Raw genomic sequence first — 21,629 nt, 5'->3', positions numbered from 1 at the left:
GCTCTGAGCCCAGCCAGGGAGTCCACCAGCCCTTGCTGTTTTGAATGGACAGACAAGTGGGAGGCCAGGCAAGCAGGCAGGCAGGCTCCACGTTGGCCTTTCTTGTGTTTGCTGTATGCAATGCTTGCCTGAGAGCTGAGTGCCCAGTGCAAAAGGAGAGCTGCAGAAAGAATGCAGTTGCTGAAGGGAGTCGTGGACTCAAAAAGGTTGAAAACCTCTGATCTAAGTGGGAGGCAGTGGAAGACAGGAGTGCCTGGCATGCTCTGGTCCATGGGGTCAAGAAGAGTCAGACACAACTAAAAGAGAAAACAACAACAAGTGGCTTGTTGGCTGACTGATGTTTTCATAATGTAGTGAACATATGTTTAGTACATATGTTTAGTACATAAACATATGAGAGGACTCCCTGGAAAAGACCCTGATGTTGGGAAAGATTGAGGACACAAGGAGAAGGGGATGACAGAGCACGAGATGGTTGGACAGTGTTCTCAAAGTTTGACCAAACTGCAGGAGGCTGTGGAACACAGGAGTACCTGGTGTGCTCTGGTCCATGGGGTCACGAAGAGTCGGACACGACTAAGTGACTAAACAACAACAACAAACATATGTATTTACAAGTGCAATGTTATTGCATTTTCCCTCCATGTGTGTTTTCAGTGCTTATGGCTGAAATCTTATACCTACTTACTTGGGAGTAAACTTCATCAAACTCACTTTTGAATGACTTGCTTTGGAGCAGTCATTTTACAAACAGCACTGGAGAAAATATCAAGATCTGGAGACAGAATACACACACACAAACATCTATCACTTAGCTGAACACATGCTGTTGTCATAGTAACCACATATATTAGCAGCTCAACATAAATGAAACACGTTATATGTTACAAAAGAGATTACATAAATAAATGACAATTCCCTTCACATTTTCGTATAAAACTTGAAAGATGAGTTGAGAATAAGCCCCCAGTGGACACATTTCTGTCTGCGATAAAATGTACTTGATTTAACCCATGCAAACTGTGAAGGCACTTAGTTTATTGGATTACTCTGCAGTAAATGACCTTGGTGTTAATTATTAGCACACTAATGTTTCCAATAATTCTTTGACACTCACACAGCTTTAGGAGTGTGAGGTATATTAAGTACAAGGTGACTTCTGATTATGTCTACCCAGAATAGAGACGTACCTGCTCAACAATACGGGCTCAAAATATTCCCCCCACACATACAGAAGCATATAGGCTTCCTCCCACTTATGTACGATCAACTGGCACGTGACTGCACATACCTGCGGTGCTGAGAGCCAGTGTGGTGTAGTGGTTAAGAGCGGCAGTCACATAATCTGGGGAACCGGGTTCGTGTCTCCGCTCCTCCACATGCAGCTGCTGGGTGACCTTGGGCCAGTCACACTTCTGTGAAGTCTCTCAGCCCCACTCACCTCACAGAGTGTTTGTTGTGGGGGAGGAAGGGAAAGGAGGTTGTTAGCCGCTTTGAGACTCCTGAAGGGGAGTGAAAGGCGGGATATCAAATCCAAACTCTTCTTCTTCTTCTTCTTCTTCTTCTTCTTCTTCTTCTTCTTCTTCTTCTTCTGGGAAACAAACAAACAAACAAACAAACAAACAAACAAACAAACAGATTGAAGCTAGAAAATGGCAGGAAAGAGCTGGAGAGTCCTTGAGGCTCACAAGCAAACCCTCCCTGGAGTCTGAAGAGGTCTTCAGTGAGGGCAGAGGAAGCCCTAAAGAGACTGGAGGCACAGCAGGGCTTTGTTTAGGCTGCTCAGCCTCCCTGCCTAATAACTGGCTTGTGTGGTAGTACAGCAGCAGCAGCTGCTGCTTTTTCACGTGTCCCCCAGCCTTCTGCTGGCCCCAGAGCTTCAGTTCTAGTTGAAGAGAGAGTTGTTTGGAGAGAGAACAGGAGAGAAAGTGGGATAGCAGGGGGAAAGGGCATTTAGAAGCTTTTTAGAGGGTTCTCCCCACTTATGCAATTTTCACTTATGTGTGCAAGGCCCCAGAATGAAATCCCTGCCTGGGGTGCGTGTGTGTGCATTATGGAACATGTTAATATTGTGCAGCTTGAAAGAACTGGATGCACAAAAACCGACTCCTGGAATAAAACATTGTCCAGACCAATAAGTTTGATTCAAAGCTTTACTTGCAGAACTTTCTTCAAAACAACAAAACAGCAACAAATGATGCACCCAAACAGTTGTGCAATATCTTGTTCATGTCCAGCACAGGCTTGGCATCTTAAAAAATAACTTTACTCCTTTCAGAAATCAAAACTGTTTCCCTCTCCCACTCCATCTGACATTGGCTTGCATCATGCCTAAGGTTATGCTGCTCCCAGAGAGCCATAATTCTTACTCCCACTCTGGCTGGGAACGAAAGACGAAAGACCAACTCCCCAAGACAGTGATTTGCAATTCAATAGCTTTCCATGTGATCTAAAGTTAAACACTCACATGTTGAACAGAGAACATTCTCAGTTAACCATTAACTCAGTTAGAAACTCACAGAGCTTTGAATATCCCCATGGAAAATCCCCATGTTAAAGCCTTCAATCTGCCCAATAATAGAGCTGGCACTGCTACTCCAGGCCCATTGGATTCTGACTTGGCTAGGATCCTGCCCAATAGTGTTGTGAGGTACTTACAGTCATAGATAGCTGTATATGTCTATGGCTCTTCCTTACAACTGAGAATCCTGGTCACATTTTTTTGATTAATGCTCTCTGTATGGCTACCAAGGAGACACAGCCGGCAAAGGCATTAGCACCAGCGCAGGGCTAGCAAGTAGCTCTTGCTATGAACAGCCCTATAGCATATCTGGAAACCAATGGGGAGAAAAACTACCCAAGGAAAGGAAAATTACAGAAAACAAATTGCCTTTACTTCTGCGTCAAAAATTGCAGTCACTAATGGATAAAGCCTAGGATCTTTCAGAATATATTAATGTTTTAGCTAACCTCACTAAGCTCAAATGCTGAGTTTGGGCACTTAATCTGCAAAATTACGCAGAGCTTTCTTGAAAGATTCACATTATATATATATATATATATATATATATATATATATATATAGCATTAGAATAAACATTTCAACAGCTACCAAAACCTATCAAAATATGCAGTTGCTAACAGGGATGATAACCGAATGATCAGCTTTATATATATAAAAAAAACAGAAACAAAAACGCATTTACCATGTGCTGACAAGGAAGCTCTTATAAGGGAGGAACTGAAAGAGAAGCTGGTAAAAAGTGTGAATGTATGCCAAATGACCAGGCTTAAAGCTACTCTTGGTCTCTGTTCTTGGTTCTAAAGCTCACCATCAGGTAGAATTGAAAACAATGACTCCCTCCCCACTGTTTCCTACAAACTCCTGTGCTCTTTATCTGCCCCATCCCATTCTCCACTCCCTACAAAGCAGAACCCTCCTCAAAGCAGGTTACAAAAAGATAAAACAAGAAAATCAAGAAAATAATCACAATCATACTATAAAACATAGAAAAGTTAAAATAGTGAAGCAGATTTTAAAAAACCACCTCAATATTTAAGTATCTGGGTAGGCTGGTCTAAACAAGAATGTCTCTAGCTGGTGCCAAAAATGGTGCAGTGAAGTTAAGAGTGTTGAACTGGGATACCAGGATTTGAATTCCCACTCAGCCACGAAGCTCACTGGGTGACCATGGGCCAATTATTGTCCCTCAGCCTACCTCATAGTGTTGTTGTGAGGATAAAATGCATGGGGGGGGGGGAGAGAGAATCGTGTACACCAGCTTGAGCTCCTTGGAGGAAGAGGTGGCATATAAATATAATATAATGGCCACCGGTCCCATCACCTCCTGGCAAATAGAAGGGGAAGAAATGGAAAAGACCCTGATGTTGGGAAAGATGGAGGGCACAAGGAGAAGGGGACGACAGAGGTTGAGATGGTTGGACAGTATTCTCGAAGCTACCAGCATGAGTTTGACTAAACTGCGGGAGGCAGTGGAAGACAGAAGTGCCTGGCGTGCTCTGGTCCATGGGGTCACGAAGAGTCGGTCACGACTAAACGACTAAACAACAAGAACAACAAATATAATAAATAAATGAGTACAAACAATGTGAAATAGCTGACATGGACAAGGAGACCAACAGCATCTCTGACAGCATCACATCATAATGTCACTTCAGTGTGTTTCCATGACATGTGAAATCCATATTATATCTCAGTAGGTCCTGGTACTTTGGACAGCTCCATTGCAGCATTCATGGCACCAGGACTGTTCTGTGTCTTTTTTCACAATTCTGCTTCACACAGGTTGTCAGAGCTCAGCTTTCTATTTAAATGACAGAAGCAATTTTTGGCATATGAGGGATATAGAAATTAATTCTATTATTAATATTTATAATAATAATTTGAAGGTGTCTTCCGTTTGAGGGCTGTGCATTAAATGTTGATTTGCTCGAAATGTATTGTGGATGTGCTGGTGTGGGTCTGCCCACAGTATCTGCTGCAACAATTCATTTATTTCTACCATTGTTTTCATTAAATAATGACTGTCCTGCTGCTACAGTTTAAGAAAACACTCATAAATTATAGCTCTAAAACACAGTTTAAAAATGTAAGAGAAAGGAAAAATCTCACTCGAAATGCCATTGTTTTGCAAAGGGTCCTATGTTATTTTAAAATTCATCTGAATGTGCTTTCTAGAGGGGGAAATGTATAAATGCATAAGTGATCTAATCTTATCAAACATACCTGGACCAATAATTTCTTCTTCTTCTTCTTCATTGTGGCCACAACAATCTCTTCTTTCCTTTTTCGTCTGCATAAGCAGTTCCAAACTGAAAGGAAGTTTTCCTTAAAAAACAACCAAAAACCCCCCCAACTTCATCCAGAGACAGAATGCATTTTTGTTATTATTGCTGATAAGCAGACACAGCTTTCAAAAGACATACATTGCTGAGAGAATTCCAAATCAGCAACATTTTTAAACAAAATGAAAGTCTCTCTCCACTCTCAGAATATAAAGAAATTTAAGACTGGATACACTTTGGGGGAGAGGTGAGCTAGGAAAAGGAAGAAGGACCTAGGGAAGATTTTAAGGAGATTTAAAAAATAGGAAAATGAGGAAAATGGAACATTGAGCTATTTGTTGCTGTTGCTAAAAAAAGAAAGAAAGAAAAGACAATACCTTTAAAGCATGCCCTGATTGGTTGAAGTGCCCCTTGTGACCTCCTGACCACTCTGCTGTGTGGAAAGCCATATTGTGATGTTTAATCAGTGGCATAGTGTGGGGGGTGCAGGGGGGGCTGGCTGCACTGGGCGCAACATCTGGGGGGCGCTCGCACTCGCAGCTCTCTGCCCCTACCTGCCCCTACCTGGGTTAGGGGGAGCAAATTACTTGCCTTGCCCCGGGTGCTGACAACCCACGCTACGCCACTGTGTTTAATCACAGTCTACAACTTTTACCCTTTGTCATGAAATGTCCCTTCCATCGCAGTCCAATCCTTAATGAGCTCTGTGTCAGAGTTAGGGGTGTCAGAGACATCCACTGAAAACAAACTAAAACTTTCCCCCACTTTCCGTCCATCCCAATGCAGCGCAGACTGTTGCTACATGCCTACAGCAAACATTTTTTTTAAAAAAGCCAACCCACACAAGTATATAAATTACTTTGCAATTTATATATTCACTGATATTTACAGTAGTTTCTGTCTTCCTGGTGGGGGCATCATTGCTTTTCTTTTGTTTCTTGACCCTGTATGTATAGCTCACAAGGCTATTCCCCCCAAACTGGACCCACCTGCCCCACACCTGATGTCATATCCAGGGGTGGATGAAGTCAGTGTTTGAAAAAAGAAAAGGTTCTGATCTCCTTTGCCTCCTTTGCCTGGTCCTCAGACCCTAGCTGGCACAGAGAGTCCTTAAGAAAGAGTACTTTGCAGAATGCTGCTTTTATTCTTAAAAAGTCTCCTTCTCCAACCATGACTGACAGCTTTTACACACCCCAAACGCAACCAGCTTTCTACCATCCAACCAACCCAACCCACACTAACATTGACCACTCTATATATACAAGTACAATTTGGTGAAAGGTTGCATGAGTCATTGTAGGCCGCTGACTCATGCTGACTTAGTTCTTTTAGCATTAAAGAAACAGCGGCCAATTTGTAGCTGTGGCAGGGTGTGTGGTGGGGGGGTGGCCCTGGGTGTCACCACTGACGGGAGTGACAAAATGGTGGGTGGACCTCGCCGCGGGGCCTGCAGCATGGTCGAGTCACGTGTCTCTCCTGGGAGTGTCGCGGTGGCTTGGGCACCCACAGGCTCCACTCTGCCCCAAACAGTCAGCCCGCCACCTCCCCCTCAGATGTAGGGTGGCTGAGTGAGAGGAGGCAGACAGATTCCTCGGAGGCCCCACAGAGCATCCTGCCTCAGCTCACCCCGCCCCATGGGAGGCTGGCCCCACCTCTGGGTGCAGGGCATGTGTGCTACCCCAGACACCCGACCGGCTTGCTCCACCGCTGGTAATATCTGATGTCAGCTGTGGGGCAGTACAGATGCAGCTACAAAGAACAACTGGGAGCTTATAGAGAGTGTGTTTGAAGTGAGATTGTTCCTTTGTGACTGACACTCTCTGTCACTGATGAAAAGGAGTCCCACTGAGACCAGCTGCCCCAGGAAGTCCTCCCTCAGGTAGTCTCTGGTGGGGGGGCTTGCATTCTCTGGAGGAAGCAGTTTTGATTCAGGCAGGGGCAAAACAGGAAGTCTTGCCCTGCCCTCTCCTCCAGTGGTAGAGAAGCCTCAACAATTTCAGGTGAGACCTCTTGTGTGGCCCCACATCTCTCACAATATTGGCAAGAGCTCATCTGAAATTGGTGCCAATGCCAGCTCTGCTCCTTCGCCAGCTCCATCTCAAACAGATTGCAAACTAGATGGACCAGGGTTCTGACTTAAGGTACGACATCTCCATGGACAACAATGGTGACTGATGAAGGGGCAATGGGTTTGAGCTACAGCTGGTATTTTCTTGACAGCATTTGTCACAACAATAAAGAAAATGCTAATGAAAAATAGCCACAGTTCTTTTGAATTTGATTGCATGCTACCAAGTTTCTTTTTGTGTTTTAAGGGCTGGTTCATATGAATACAGTCTTTGCAGTGAATGGCCTGCACTTAAAGAGCAGTAAATAAAATGCAATAAAATGTTCAGAAAAGCTTTTGGGATTAGAATTCTCAAATCTGAATATTCATGGTCGGATTCTCACTTTTCAAAAATGGAAATACTGAATCCTTGGTTGATCCTGGCTTCTTATCTCAACTCCGATGAAAACTGCAACCTCTCAGGTCCTAGGGCGAGCAATGCTTTTCTTCATTGCATTAACCTATATCTGTGTTGAGAGAAAAAAAATATGATTAAAGGATCGTTCTGATCTTCCAACCATTTCAGAGCATTGTGCTCTGTGTGAAGTCTATTTTTAAGGAAGGGCAAAAATTGATATTGACAAGAAAAAATCTGTAAAACATATGAAAAGACTGTTGGAGAAAAATTGTATCAAATGCACAACTGAGTGAAGTGCTGCAAAAACAGCGCTACCACTTATGCAGGAAAGCGGTCGGGTGTCTGGTGCAGATCAGAAAGCGGAGAGAGGCAAACTCAGTAATAGCTATAACAGTAAGAAGTGTAAGTTTTAACATATGTGGACTCCTAATTCAGGGATGCCACTCAAAAACCCATTACTTCTCTCCTGCTGGCGCTGTTATGGAGGAGAAAAGATCATTCACAGAGGCCCAATCAGAGCCTCTCTGTACCACCATATATCTGTGGTGATAATGAAAGGAAGGGTACAGTTTGGAAAATATTTGACCTTCTTCAGACTTTCAAGATTTAAGACCTTCAGAAGCAGCAGCTGTTCCCTTCCAGCTTGGATTGTTAATGAGCTTACTTCTTTGACACGGAGAGCGTCACTCAGAACCCCAAACTCATTTTTCATTAGGAAATATTGTTATGGCCAACTTCTTTTCCTCCATATTTCGTTTTGTTCTGCACTGAATAGCACAGGAAACGATAAACGCAGAGCTCTTACCCAATTAGAAAAAAGAAGAAGATTTATTATATGAGCCCAAATCATTGTGTCGATTAATATGTTGATTTAATTTGAATGCTGGTTAAATATATATATTTCATATTTGTTTTTGGAGGATGCAGAGTTGCAGACATGTCATAGCAGGCATTATATTGGAAGAGAAATATGAAGAGAAGTGAGAAGAGAAAATTGCTCTTTTGAGATGGTGATGATGATGATGATGATTAAATTTGTATATCACCCTGTACCTGCAGGTCTCAGGGTTCACAAAACAAAATCACAATATATAAAAAAATACTCAATAATATTTCACACATTTCACCCCAACACATTTTCCAAGGACATTGGATGTCAATCAGCCAAAGGCCTAGTTAAAGAGGAACATTTTGTCCTAGCTCCTAAAGGTGTATCCTGGATGCAGTCTTGCAGCTTTACTCCTAATCCTTCTGCAAGTACAGATGTGTGGGAAGGAGACAGCAGTAGGGGGCAATGGGGCCCTCTTCTTTATGCCCCCACCTGCTGAATAGCTTTCAATAGGTTTCTATACAGGCCATTGGTTGCAACCATGATGCTGCTGTAGAGCTTCAGTATTGTTCTTTTCTCCAGAGCCTGTGCCTGTCTATTATGATGGGAGAATGGAATGACTACTATAGTTTTTCAGTTTAACTACAACAGAATATCACCAACAGAATATCACCCACAAAGCACTCGTTACTGTTTTTGCAATACTGCATTTCAAAAGTCACATCATTAAGATCAAGCATGGACTGATCATCAGCAGGCCAGAAATTAAGAAGCTGGCCTTTTGTAAAAATTGTCCAAGTGGCTGGAGTCTGTCTATTACCCTGATCAAATATATTAACTTTTTATATTACACTCCATTGGCTCTTTAATGTACACAGAACATGCTGTTTGTTAAGTGGATCATACAGCCCTGTATTACAGGAATTTGATAGGGATGGAAACTCACAATTGCTATTAAATCATAAGCGTATATGTCAGAGCCGCCCCTATGTCCCAGCTCACAGAGGACCAACGCCCGGCTGTAGTTATATAGAAAAGTCTTTATTGACGTTCAGTTTCCATTTCAAAGCCACAGCGTGCAGCTCTACGTCTTAAACCCTAGACCGGAGAAGCTCTGTCTGAATCTCCTCCCCTTCCACACCAGTTTAAGACTCTAGCCTTGCTCCACCTCTTCCTTAGCTCCTTCCTCCTCTGGGCCCTCCTGCCCGCTGGGGTTTCATCCTTTCTGGACTCTTCTGACGCTGACCCCCCTGATTCTTGCCCCTCCTTCCGGCGGGCTTTAGGACCTGGCTCCCTATCCGGGCTACCTGCTGTGCCGCTCGCCTGTACGTTTGAACTTGGCGCACCCGCCCAACCGGCAACCTTCCTCTTGACCGTTCCCCCGCTCTCCGATGGAGGCGTGGTCAATCCTGACTCATCTTCTCTCGCTGGTGGTGAATCCACTGGCCCCGATACCTGGGACTCCTCCCCCCCACTACGCTCTGGTGGGGAAGCTGGTCCTGATTTCCAACTGCTGCTCTGGGAGTCCCCGCTGGCCCCTTGCTTCTGGGGTGTCCCCCTTGGGGCCCCCCTTGCTCTGGCCACCGGCGCCCCCTTCTGTGAATCTTCCGATTCGCTGGAGGGGCTCATGGAATTTCTCGGGCTACTGTCATCTTCTCCTGCGCTGCCCTCGGATTGCTCCCCCTCGCTCTCCATCGCCTCCCCTCCCTGCGCTCCCGCTGCGTCCCTGACAGTATATTTTAGTAAAATAAGAAGATCTAAAACCATTTCACTATCTCTCTTTTTAAACTAAATTTAAACACACACAAACACACACACACACACACACACACACACAGTGTTGACTGCCTTCCTATGCCCGTCTACCTGGCAGTAAGTTCTCTTAAAGAGACTTACTTTTGATGTAGGTGTGCCATTGCACGGTACATTATACAGTGAGTACTTAATGAGGGCCATTGCATCTGCTCCCGCAGAGCAGAAGAGGTGTTTAAAACCTCTTTGCGAAGTTTTCACATTTTACATTTGCCACCGTTTGGGAGGGGATCCACCCACACTTACTGTGCAGAAAAAGACCTTATCTCAGGTGAACCCACCACAGGAAAGATGCATGCTGGTTGCTATGTTAAAAAAGGAAGGGCTAACAACAGAGTACTATAAGCAGGAGAAATGCACTAGAAAACACAAGCTCTTTAGGACCCTAGAGACGTCATGAAATTCTACTCTTATTGATCCAGAGCAGAACGCCAGTGTATAGTTAGCAGAGTAAAAAACCTTAAACACATGCAGGATATCAAAATAATAAATAAAAAGAAGACGAGAGGCAATTGTATTTCATCCAGCAGAGCTTTACTGCTACTGAAGGCAGATGAGCACAATGGTCACAAATCCAGTACATTCAGGATTGTCACTGTCCGTAAGAAATCCAGTTGCAGCAGACTTAACTTAAATTTACAATAACTTCTAATAAATCCAAAACCTATGCATATTATGTACAGGACACCACACCAGAAGGGAGAGAGAAAGAGAAAGTGAAACCCAGGCTCCTTCTGGCTTTACTTTTATAGTCAGCATGACCTTGACAGAAGAGATAACAGAACCAGTTTAAGCCAGCTGTACTCAACTCTGAAGGAATAACCCAAACATCATGAACCTTCTGCTTGTTTCTTTCACACAGAGAAGCTTCCATAACCCTCTTGAATTAATTAGAATAGGAAAGATCTCTACACATCAGATCAATACTTTCTGTACTAAGAAATGCAAAGTGACATGAGATTCTTATTGCCTGCCATCCAAACAACTCACTTATCAATCATAACTCTTGACCTTCACTCATTGGCTAAAAACAGGTATTAATTTGTTTTTATCTATGTAACTGTTCTATATAGATCACTGTATTGTTCCTTGTTTTGGGATGCCTCATGGGAAGTGATTCATAAATGAAATAATAATATTTTTTACAGGGCCAGATTTAGGTTTGACGAGGCTCTAAGCTACTAAAGGTAATGGGGCCCTTTATATGTCCAGCTGTCCTTTGTCAACAACAAATTGTCGCTGTTTTGTGTTGAATATATGCTATATTATAATTTATGGACATAATAGGTATCTAAAGCCATTTGCATAACAAATAGGAGCGTACACAACACAAAACACTGTTTCTGTCTGTAGGTTTTATTTTATTTGTTTTAATCTTATATTTTGGAAATGTACATCCAGGTTTTTCTTCCTTTAATTTTTTTTGGGGGCCCCCAAGAAAGTGGGGCCCTAAGCTATAGCTTGTTTAGCTTATACATAAATCCGGCACTGATTTTTTATTGCCAGATTAAAAACAGCTAACCTATTCACTAGTTTGAAACAATGTGCTTTGGCGTTCTTGTGTCAAGTCATGCATACCTTCTAAAATCACCAGTACAGTGGAAACTCGGGTTGCGAACGTGATCTGTGCTGGAGGCACGTTCGCAACCTGCAGCGCTGCGTCTGCACACGCGCAAATCACAATTCAGCACTTCTGCACATGCGCAAAGCACGATTTAGTGTTTCTGCGCATGCGTGAGCGCCGAAACCCAGAAGTAACCCATTCCTCTACTTCCGGGTTCGGCGCAGTGCGCATCCTGAAAACGCATAACCTGAAGCGTCTGTAACCCGAGGTACCACTGAAACTGGCACTTCCATTTTTCTTGGTGTCCTATTTGAGCTCATCACTGACCGATTTCCAGTCGAAGAAGACAAAGAGCCCTGGAGTCTGCTTGCCTTCCACATTCAGTAAAGTGAATGCTGACAGCTTCCCTAAAATTATGCCACTCATTTTAACTTTCTATTTGTAGGAGGAGATGGAGGATGGCAGTACAGATATTTTTAAAAGTGAGATATTGATTTCTACGCTATGATGGGAAACCCTAAATCTCAGAGCCTGTGTTGTGCCGTACAGATGGATGAACACTTAATTTTAATGTGTATAAGCAGTTCTGAAGTTATCTCTGAATTAGAAAATGACTGATGTGCAGCTTGTGCACCAGGACATTGAACTGTTGAAGCCAATGCATTTTTCCCCCAAATAGACAGCATTCAGTACAAGCTGCTCATCTTATTCAAATGATACATTTGCATGGCTTCAAAGTGCAAGCACAGACTGGCCCAGCATCAGTTGCAGGGCGGGGGGGGGGGACGGGACTTGGTTTAATGATGTGTTCTGGGATCAGTCTGAGCCAGGACTCAACAGGGTTTCTCCCTGGAGCCTGTTCTCAGTGCCAAGGGCCAGCTCTCGATTTAAGAAAAGATAGGAGTGTCTCAGATCATGTGCAGAACAGCTTCTCTTACCACTGAGTAGGGACATGGAGAAATTTGGTTTGGTTAGCATTTAATGAGAAACTACCTGGCCACATTTCCTAAAACAATACGTGAACTGAAACTCTGATATCCTACAAAATTCACGCTTCTCCAAATGATGTGGGTATTAGACTGTATAAGCAACACATGCATGTATAAAAATTAAGAGCAAAAAATAACACACACACACTAATGCATTCTATTAGGAGAAATGGCTTGCAAAAAACATGTCTATTAGGGAAAGCATGCATTAAGATGCTGATGAATTTTGTGATTAAATAATAATAGTAATAATTGTAAGCTAATGCAGAGATGTGGAAAAACGAACTTAATATTGGAAAAATGAGAAACTAAATGACAAACTCACCCATCACTATTAGTGTGTAACTGCAATCCACCCTACATATTTGGAATTGGACTCCAAACCTTTTAAGTCAGAGTTCATAGCTTCCATGCAGCTTTGATTCTCAAATGAACCACTGGTTATGTGTGTAAGGTAAACGTTTGAGCTGATTACGTTATAACGGAGTGCAAAGGCTCGTTCCTGCTATAACAATGCTCAGAAGAGAGGGAAATTCAGCTGGTAGATGGGTGTTGTCTTTAATGATGTGTGGGAAACTCCCTCTGCCTGCGAATGCAAAAACTAAAAAAACCTCTTTTGCTTTCCTCATCCTTCACCCAACCAGCAGGAACCTAAACTTTCACCATTTTTTTTAAAAAAAATTAATATATATTTTTAGGAAAAAACTTTATGGGAAAAATACAGATTTGTGAGTGGGTTTTCAATAGCATTAGTGAACTTCATGAGTCAAGAGATAAGCCCCAGGAAAAAAAAGAGTTTTTTCCCCCTTGTGAGTTTGAACTGGTGAGAATATTCTCACTAATGGAAATTATTTTTTGGCGTTTGTTTGAATTCCTTGAAGGCCTTGCCCAAGCGGGAACTTCTGAATCCACCTCAACATTTCACCTTTAGAAAATTCAGTAGCAACTATAAGGTCCCACCTGCACTATATATTTAAACCACTTTAAGCAGTCATAGGTTCCTGCAAAGTCTCCTGAATGTTTTTTAAGAGCTGGTGAAAGTTTTTAGGAAACCATGATTTCCCTTACAATTTTCAGAGTGGTTTAATGGTCAATCCTTTTTCACAGGGATCTCTGAAAGTTGTAGTTTTGTGAGGGGAATCTCCCAGCAATGTGACCACCCTTAACAAACTACAGATCCCAGGATTCTTTGGGGGAAGCCATGACTTCTTAAAGTAGTATGGGGTGGGGTTGCTTTAAATGTGTAGTGGAAATGGGGCCTTAATCTCCCTTAGGAAAGACTATAGTTCATAGGCAGAGGGCATGTTGAAGGGCCAAGGTTGAACCTTCTGGCATATCTAGATAAAATAAAAGGATCAGGTAGCAGGTAAGAAGAAAGACCTCTGGAGAGCCACGGCCATTCACTGTAGATAACACTGACCCAGATGGACCAAAAGTCTGATTCGGTATAAGTCAGGTTCCAATGCTCCTTCCTCCTTTCGTATGGGGTTACCCCAATGAAGTAAGAGTAGGTTGCTGACAGAACCTTACATCAGAGGAGAGGAGCCTTGCAGACTTCAGATGTTGCTGGATTCCAAGTCCCATCAGCCCCAGCCAGCATGACCAGTTGTCAGGGATAATAGTTGTTCTAGTATTACAACATCTGGGACTACTCATTTGCATGATCCAGGCATGTTTTCAAGGCCAGGTATCAGCATTCATAAATTTGGTGGGAATGCCTGCATCCTAGCTTTGTATACTGCTGCTACACTTCTCTAAATTTGCTCAAGAAGTTTGGCTGCAAAGCTATTTTCTCTAGCTCTTGTTATCTTCACCTGAATCCACAGTTGCCTTGTGCTGATAGAAAAGCAACTACTTCCATTGTTACAAACTGGATCAGAAAGTTCCTCAGCTGGATCAGCCTTGGGCAATTGTGTGAAAGCAGGGTTGTCGTCAGATTTGGCCTAAAGTAAAAGTCATGTTGATTAGATTTTGGAAGAATTGATGGTTGGCTGGTATTGACTTGTCAAATCAAATATTCATTACCATATTCCTTTATCCCTTCTAAATTCAGTGGAATCCAGAAGTGTGTATATTGTTACAAATTTCAGTTAGCAGAATACACATCAAATTCAAGCCATGATTCCCCGCCCCCCCTTCCTCATTCATTTCATCTCTAATGCTAACTCTGTATTCGTTTCTCAGTTCAGGTTAAAAGTATCTACTCCCAGAAAAACGTGTGGCTCCGTAAGTCGATAATTTGTGTTACTTTTTTGTGTGCATGGCTGTGTTTGATCTCACATGCATTATGATTTTGTCCTTTAGCACGAAGATCTTTTTTGACTGCTTGTGCCTGGAGAAAGGAGCTCTAGAGTCTTTCACACAACTGAAGTAAACTAAGCTGACACATCTCCTAAATGTCACATGGAGATCTCTATCACAACTTGAGTAATAAGTCAAGAGGAAAATAGTGTGAGATTAACATCATGGTTATTCTAAGCCCTGATGATGAGTGGTTATGATGACATTCCTGAAGAGGCAAATGGTGAAAGGCAGAAACAGGATCTGCCGCGCCAAGGTTTTCCTGCTTGCAGAATCTCTTGAGAAAATGGACAAGTAGCTCAATGTGGTGTACATGATTCTCCTTGCATTCCTGCAGCAACCCCGTGAGATAGGTTAGACCGAGAAGGTCCAGACTGTATAAATTATAATAAATTATTATTATAAATTATTATTATTATTATTATTATTAGTTAGACCGAGAAGCAGTGACTGGCGCATGGTCACCCAGTGAGCTTCATGGCTAAGAGGGGATGTGAACCCTGGTTTCCCAGGTCCCAGTCTGACACCCTAACTGCTGTACCACTTTAATACTTTTATGCAGGAGATTTCCGAGTGCTGCTCTGGTTTGCCAGAAGCAGCTTAGTCATGCTGGCCACATGACCCGGAAGCTGTATGCCGGCTCCCTCGGCCAGTAAAGCAAGATGAGCACCGCAACCCCAGAGTCGGCCACGACTGGACCTAACAGTCAGGGATCCCTTTATCTTTACCTACAAGGGTGGCTGCATCTATTATTTTAGATAGGATGGCCAGTCTAGTTCCAGTTTTGGCTATTCTACTTGGTGTTCTATGGAGAGTATTCAACTGTGTTCTGCAAAGCAAGGATTTCTGCTTGTGCAAAGGAACTAATTTCCCTTGCAGAAACCTTCACAAACTGCAAGGCTACCTCTGTCGTAAGACCAGAACTGGTGGGAATGAAATGATTGTTTGTGTAGTATCAGCAAACTGCATTCTTGGTCAGAAAAGTGCTACCAGGCATAATGGAGCTCAGAAGCGTTTTTCTATAGATGCAAACCAAATTTCTCTACTTGCAATGAGACAAGTGACATTGTGGGTCACTTGTGCCATCACAACGATAGAATGTAACTCACTCCCATGGGAGCGAGTGATGACCACCAGCCAATATGACTTTAAAGGAAGATTAGACAAATTCATGGAGGAGAGGGCTGTGGAAGAGATGGTTATCCATGGCTATTAGCCTTGATGGCTATGCTTTGCTTCCACACTTGGGAGGCAGTAATGCTTCTGAATACCAGTTGCTGGAAACCACAGCAGGGGAAAGGACTTTGTGCTTGAGTTGTGCTTATGGGTTTCCTGTAGGCTTTTGGTTGGCCACTGTGAGAACAGGATGCTGGGCCATTGGCTTGATCCAGCAAGCTCTTCTTTTGTTGTTATGTTTACCATAGGAAACAGTATGTGGCCTTAAGGGTTATGTTGGTAGGGGTGGAAAGAAAAAAGCAGGCACAAAGATGAAAACTTGTCAAAGTGTGTTGGCAATGACCAACTGGCCTAAACCTAGATACTCTGAAATGATTAGAAGTGGCAAAGAGGAAGCTATTTATATATAAAAAATTGATAGCCTAGCAAATGGTCTGCACTGATTTACCTTGTCCACAGGGCAGGTGTATTCTGCCTCCGACTTATCCCAATTTGCAATCATTTTAAGTACAAGTGAATGGAAGCAGATAAACCCAAGCACATCACAATCAGCTTCACAGAGTAGATGGGCCAGCCTTCAGATATGATTGCATTTTTTAAAAAAGAAAAACACCTAAAATGAATGGGGGAAATTATTGGGGGCCTTCTCCACCCAGAAGTGCATGTTGCCCATTTTCATCTTTTCTTTCCACATTTTTGAACATTAATGTTAGGGCTGTTGATTTTGATTACAACGCCTCTTATTTTTGTCTTCTCACATGATGTGTCGTTTTCCCCTAATTTAAGATGAACCAAATATATCTCATTTCCTTGTTTTAATGTGAGTCTCTTGGAGAAAGAAAATACCTGCTTGTTCTTGTTTCAATTGTTTATAATTGTTTATTTTGAGATTTTAAGCCCTTAACGTTAAGTGATATACTTCTTGATGATTCCATTTATTCAGTATTCTATAGCAAAATTATAGAATTTAAAAATATTATGAACAATGAAAATATAGCTAATAGAGGAAATGAGAAAAGTGAAACGTCAGGAAATGAAATATTCCAACAATGAGAAAAGAAAGATTCTACAACTATCATGAAATGGTTGAGGAAAATGTGGGTGATTGGTGATAAAGCTCACAGATGTTCTTTAAAATATAATTATCAGGGTACGTTTATTGAGAGATGGACCCTACTCATTCATTTTTAGAACAATAAGCTCACAGATGAAGTAAGTAAAATTAGTAAATAAATTTTTATTTATACCCTGCCCTTCCCAGCCAAGACTGGGCTCAGGGTGGCTAAACCTTATGATGGAAAACCGATTAAAAAATAAATAAAGTAGGATGGTATCAGTTTGCATTTCTCGATGCAAAAAAAATTTGATCTGATGTGCAGATGTCTTTGAATTAATTCAAGAGGGTTCTGGAAGCTTCTCTGTGTGCTACAAGTTGCTGCAAGCTGGAAGTTTCTATCTGACAAGTAAGTTTTTATTCTGCCTAGAAACAAGCAGAAGGTTCCTGATGTTTGGGTTATTCCTTCAGAGAAGCTGAACAGGCGGTTTAAACTGGTTCTGTTATCTTTTTTTCTGTCAAGGTAATGGTGACTATAATAATAAGGCCAGAAGGAGCCTGAGTTTCACTTTCTGTCTCTCTCTTCCTTCTGGTGCGGTGTTACTGTAAGTTTAAGTTAAGTCTGCTGCAACTGGATTTCTTAGGGACTGTGCCAGTCCTGAAAATGTATGGATTTGTGACCCTTAAGCTCATTTGCCTTCAGTAGTAGTAAAAACTTTGCTGGATGAAATTAATTGCTTCTGGTCTGTTTTTCGGGAAACCTGCAACGTGTTTATGTTTTTACTCTGCTAACTACTCATTGGGATCTGTTCTGGATCCATATGAGCCGAATTCACGACAGATGGATGGTTAAACTGCCATCACATTCTCTCCCTCCCTCCCCTGATTTCACCCTGAGTAAAAAAATGTCTTTAGGGATCCAAACATTAACCATACTGTGTTACGACCTCAAAAATGTACTGAATCTTTATTTTCATATTTTCTTTTTAAAATACAATTTAATAATAACTTTACGGGGGAAACCCCTAAAATGTATTCTGTTGGTATAAAAGAAGTTATCTTCATCACTCTTATCTTTGTTATGAAAGTACTGGATTTTTATTTTTTTTTAATCTATGGCAGGACAGAGGCATATTTGATATTACTAATGGAAATGTTATGTTTTAAATTCACTCCTTGTGCTGCTTTTAAGTATTCACCTTGAATGTCTCAACCATGGCCTCTCTGCCATTTTACATTATGCACTACAAGTTCAGCAGACACTTGCATGCTCATCTTCTTCTTCTTATATCCATTAGGGCTGTGCTGAGTATTTTCCCCTTTCCATTCTTTCCAAAGAACCCACTCTCTGTATTGTGAGAACATTCACTTCTCTTCAGCCCAGTTTGCTGCCATTGATTCTGGTACCTGCTTCTGCAGCACTGTTTGTCTTTAATCTTGGCTGCCCTATCTTCCTCTTCCTCCGCCTCGATTACTCACATGCACAATCCTTGCCAGCCAGAGACATGACAACATTGTGATGCTATGCAGCTAAGCATGTTTGATTATATGGTAATGCAGAGCCTCCAAGTGTCCCTATTTTCCACGGACAATCACTGATTTGCAGAAGCCATCCCTGTTTCTGATTTGATCCCAGAATGTCCTGCTTTTCTGTGAGTTGTCCCTATTTTTATCTGAGAATTATTGGGAGGGCAGTGCTTTTTTTTACTAAAAAAATGTTTAGGGGTACTCTCATTTTGACTCAAGAAAACCACCCTTTTATAGTTCAAATTGGGGAAAATAAATACGGTAAATGGACAAAAGTACAAAGATTCACAAAATGTTTAGGGGTATGCGTACCCCTGTATCCCCCCAGAAAAAAAGCACTGTTGGAAGGTATGGTAGTAATGAGTCCTGGATTTGCCTGATTATTGATATCTGGTAATTAGAGCTCTCATAGGGATTGGGAAAAAGTCATGATTCTGTTTCTTTACTTATTTCGTAAAAATTATGTGCCGTTTGACTGTAAGAAGAAGGGTAAAAAAAAACAAACCCCAAAGTGGTTTACAAAAAGAATATAACAATAAATTATTTAAAACATTCAAAGAATATATAAAATCAAATATAATTTGACACTAAATGACTAATCAGATTTTGCTGGGTGCTCGCAGCTCCGAGAGAAAACAAAACCCAATTCATCAAGACGTCACTATCTTTTGAATTAGTGAACACTGTCAAAACTTGTCTTCTTCTACCAACATAAGGAAGGAACTAGGCAGAGGTGACCTGAGTTTGAACAGCAGTGCTTAAAATGGGATCTCTCAAACTATAAGATAAATACAGCTTGGCTTGCAGTTAGTTTCTAATACAGGGGACTGAGCTGAAGTTTTAGCTGATTCCCATAACAGTTCTTTAAGTAAAAGCATTTTACTTTTTTATTTTATTTTACAAAACCAGACTGTGTTTAAGGGAACGGTAGGGGATCTCCTCGAGTTCACAGTGTTCTATGGATCCTCCCAATGGCAAACCTTAAAACTCAAACACACTTGCTGAGTCGCTGAGGGTGTGTGTTAAGAAGGAACTGTGTGTGTGCTTGGAATTGCCAATGAGTTAACTGTGTGCTGCTGGCTACAGCTAGAGAAGAGAGGTGAATTTAAATAAGAGGAACGGAGCATATTGTGACCATGAACAGAAAATAATATATGCTCTGGGAGGCAAAGCACAAGGAAGCCCTCCTCTCCTATTCCTACTCCTCCCTATGGGGAAAAAACAAGAGAAAAAGACCTAACTGAAGAATGAGCTAAGTAATAATACAGTCGTTGGGGAAATGCTTGTGTCAGGTCCGATGAACTGAATTGGCTTACCCCTCTACTTATAATTTCAGAATAAAAGGAAGGAAGGAAGGAAGGAAGGAAGGAAGGAAGGAAGGGCCTACGTTAGCCTTGGAAATAATATTTACTTCGGTTATATGATCTTGATATTGACTTTTGTGCCCACTACAACTGCTATGGGAGGAGACCAAAAATTCCAGCGGATCTGACAAGGGACATGTCATGCCATTCAAGTTATCCAAGGTAAAAGCTCATGTCTTAAATTAGGAGTCACAGGCCTCTTGGGACCTGTGTACATATTTGCAAACAATGGAAAAACTGTTGTGAGCACTGCAGACCTACTGCAACCAAGTATTCTTCACAATCTATGATGTTGGCTACAACAGAACACTTCTTGCAAGCCAGGGAGAGAGGTGGGGACAGGGGTCCTGTGAGCATGAGAGAAGGGCCCTGTGGGTATTTGTATGCCTAGAGGACCCTGTCGGTGACCTCTGTTATAAAGCGATGCTGCTACTGTTAAAAAATACAGCTGCAAAGTCAGATTTTCCTGGAAGAATGCACGGCTTTGCAAAAAGTTCCACCATGCAATTTTTGGCGTACAGTATGTGCTTTCTCATCTTCAGAAGTGCAAAACACAGACCGACCTCCCCCCCCCTTTCTCTTTGTCTCTCTCATCTATGGGGAATCCTAACCGGAGATTTGTCAACCTGTTAAGGTTTACAACTTGAATAAAATATTGGGGGTGGGCAGGTAAATCCCACATAATCGATTACAGGATGCAGTGCACACACACCATTTGAAAGGCAATGCCCATAACCTTTTGGGACCTTTTGCCCCCTCAAATATTTACGGAGGTGGGGCTGAAGAGACCTCGGTCCCTAGGAGTTGATTCCTATTAAACTAGTGCAGTACCGCAGATGGCGAAGAATTCATGAAAAATAAGAATCCTTACCTATGATCAGATCTTGATTTCAATTAATCTCAGCAAGAAATAGTTTTCAGTGCTGCTACGGCTTCTCGAGCAAATAGAAGCACATCATTTATTTATTTATTTATTTAGTTATTTTCCAGTATTTGTATACCTTTCCTACCACTGTTTGGGCACAAAGCAGTTTGCAATAAAATTCAATAAAACGAAGCATCAATCAAAGTAATGCAATATTTAAAACTGTATTAACTGTACAGTACTGTTAAACTGTATTAAATAATACAATACCATAAACAAGTAAAATATTGTAGATTTCAGAAAGAGTCACAATATTACGGCATAGCAAAGGGTCCTGTGATCTAGATGAAGGCTTAACCAAGCTCACCGTAGTGTTTTGAGTAGTGATGGCAGCTCATCAAGGATGCAACCACCTGTGCTGCCAGGGAAAGGGGCTTCCACAGCTTAGGTGCAACTACCTACCATTCTGCACTGCACACAGAAAGGAAGCCTCACCTGAGGGACAGTAATAATAATAATAATAATAATAATAATAATAATAATAATAATAATTTGCATCCTGCCCTCCCCGGCCGGAGCTGGGCTCAGAGCGGCTAACATCATATATATAATACAATATGCACATAAAGCAAAGTTAAGATGGCTTTGCAGAATCTTTCCCTTCCTTGCATTTGCTTCAAAGGTATTATTCTCTGTTGACAGCCGTCCAACCTGTACCCGGGTAGCTCAGTTGCTTGGGGCATGGTGCTGGTAATGGCAAGGTTTCAGGTTTGATCCCCATCTGGGACAGCTGCATATTCTGGTTGGCCCTCCAGCCACTCCGGGACTACAATTCCCATCATCCCTGACCACTGGTCCTGTTAGGGATGATGGGAGT

The 21,629-nt window shown here is 42.0% G+C and overlaps 1 long non-coding RNA gene across 1 annotated transcript in view; it reads left to right on the top strand.

The window, feature by feature from the left end:
• LOC310847238 overlaps positions 1-21,629 on the top strand; it is a 410,873-nt gene that overhangs the window by 277,058 nt on the left and 112,186 nt on the right. The window lies entirely within an intron of this gene.

This window comes from Podarcis gaigeae (assembly GCF_964106915.1).
Source record: "Podarcis gaigeae genome assembly, chromosome: 6".
NCBI classification, from domain to species: domain Eukaryota; kingdom Metazoa; phylum Chordata; class Lepidosauria; order Squamata; family Lacertidae; genus Podarcis; species Podarcis gaigeae.
The sequence above is the reverse complement of the archived record's forward strand: the minus strand, read 5'-3'. Positions and strand labels throughout refer to the sequence as shown.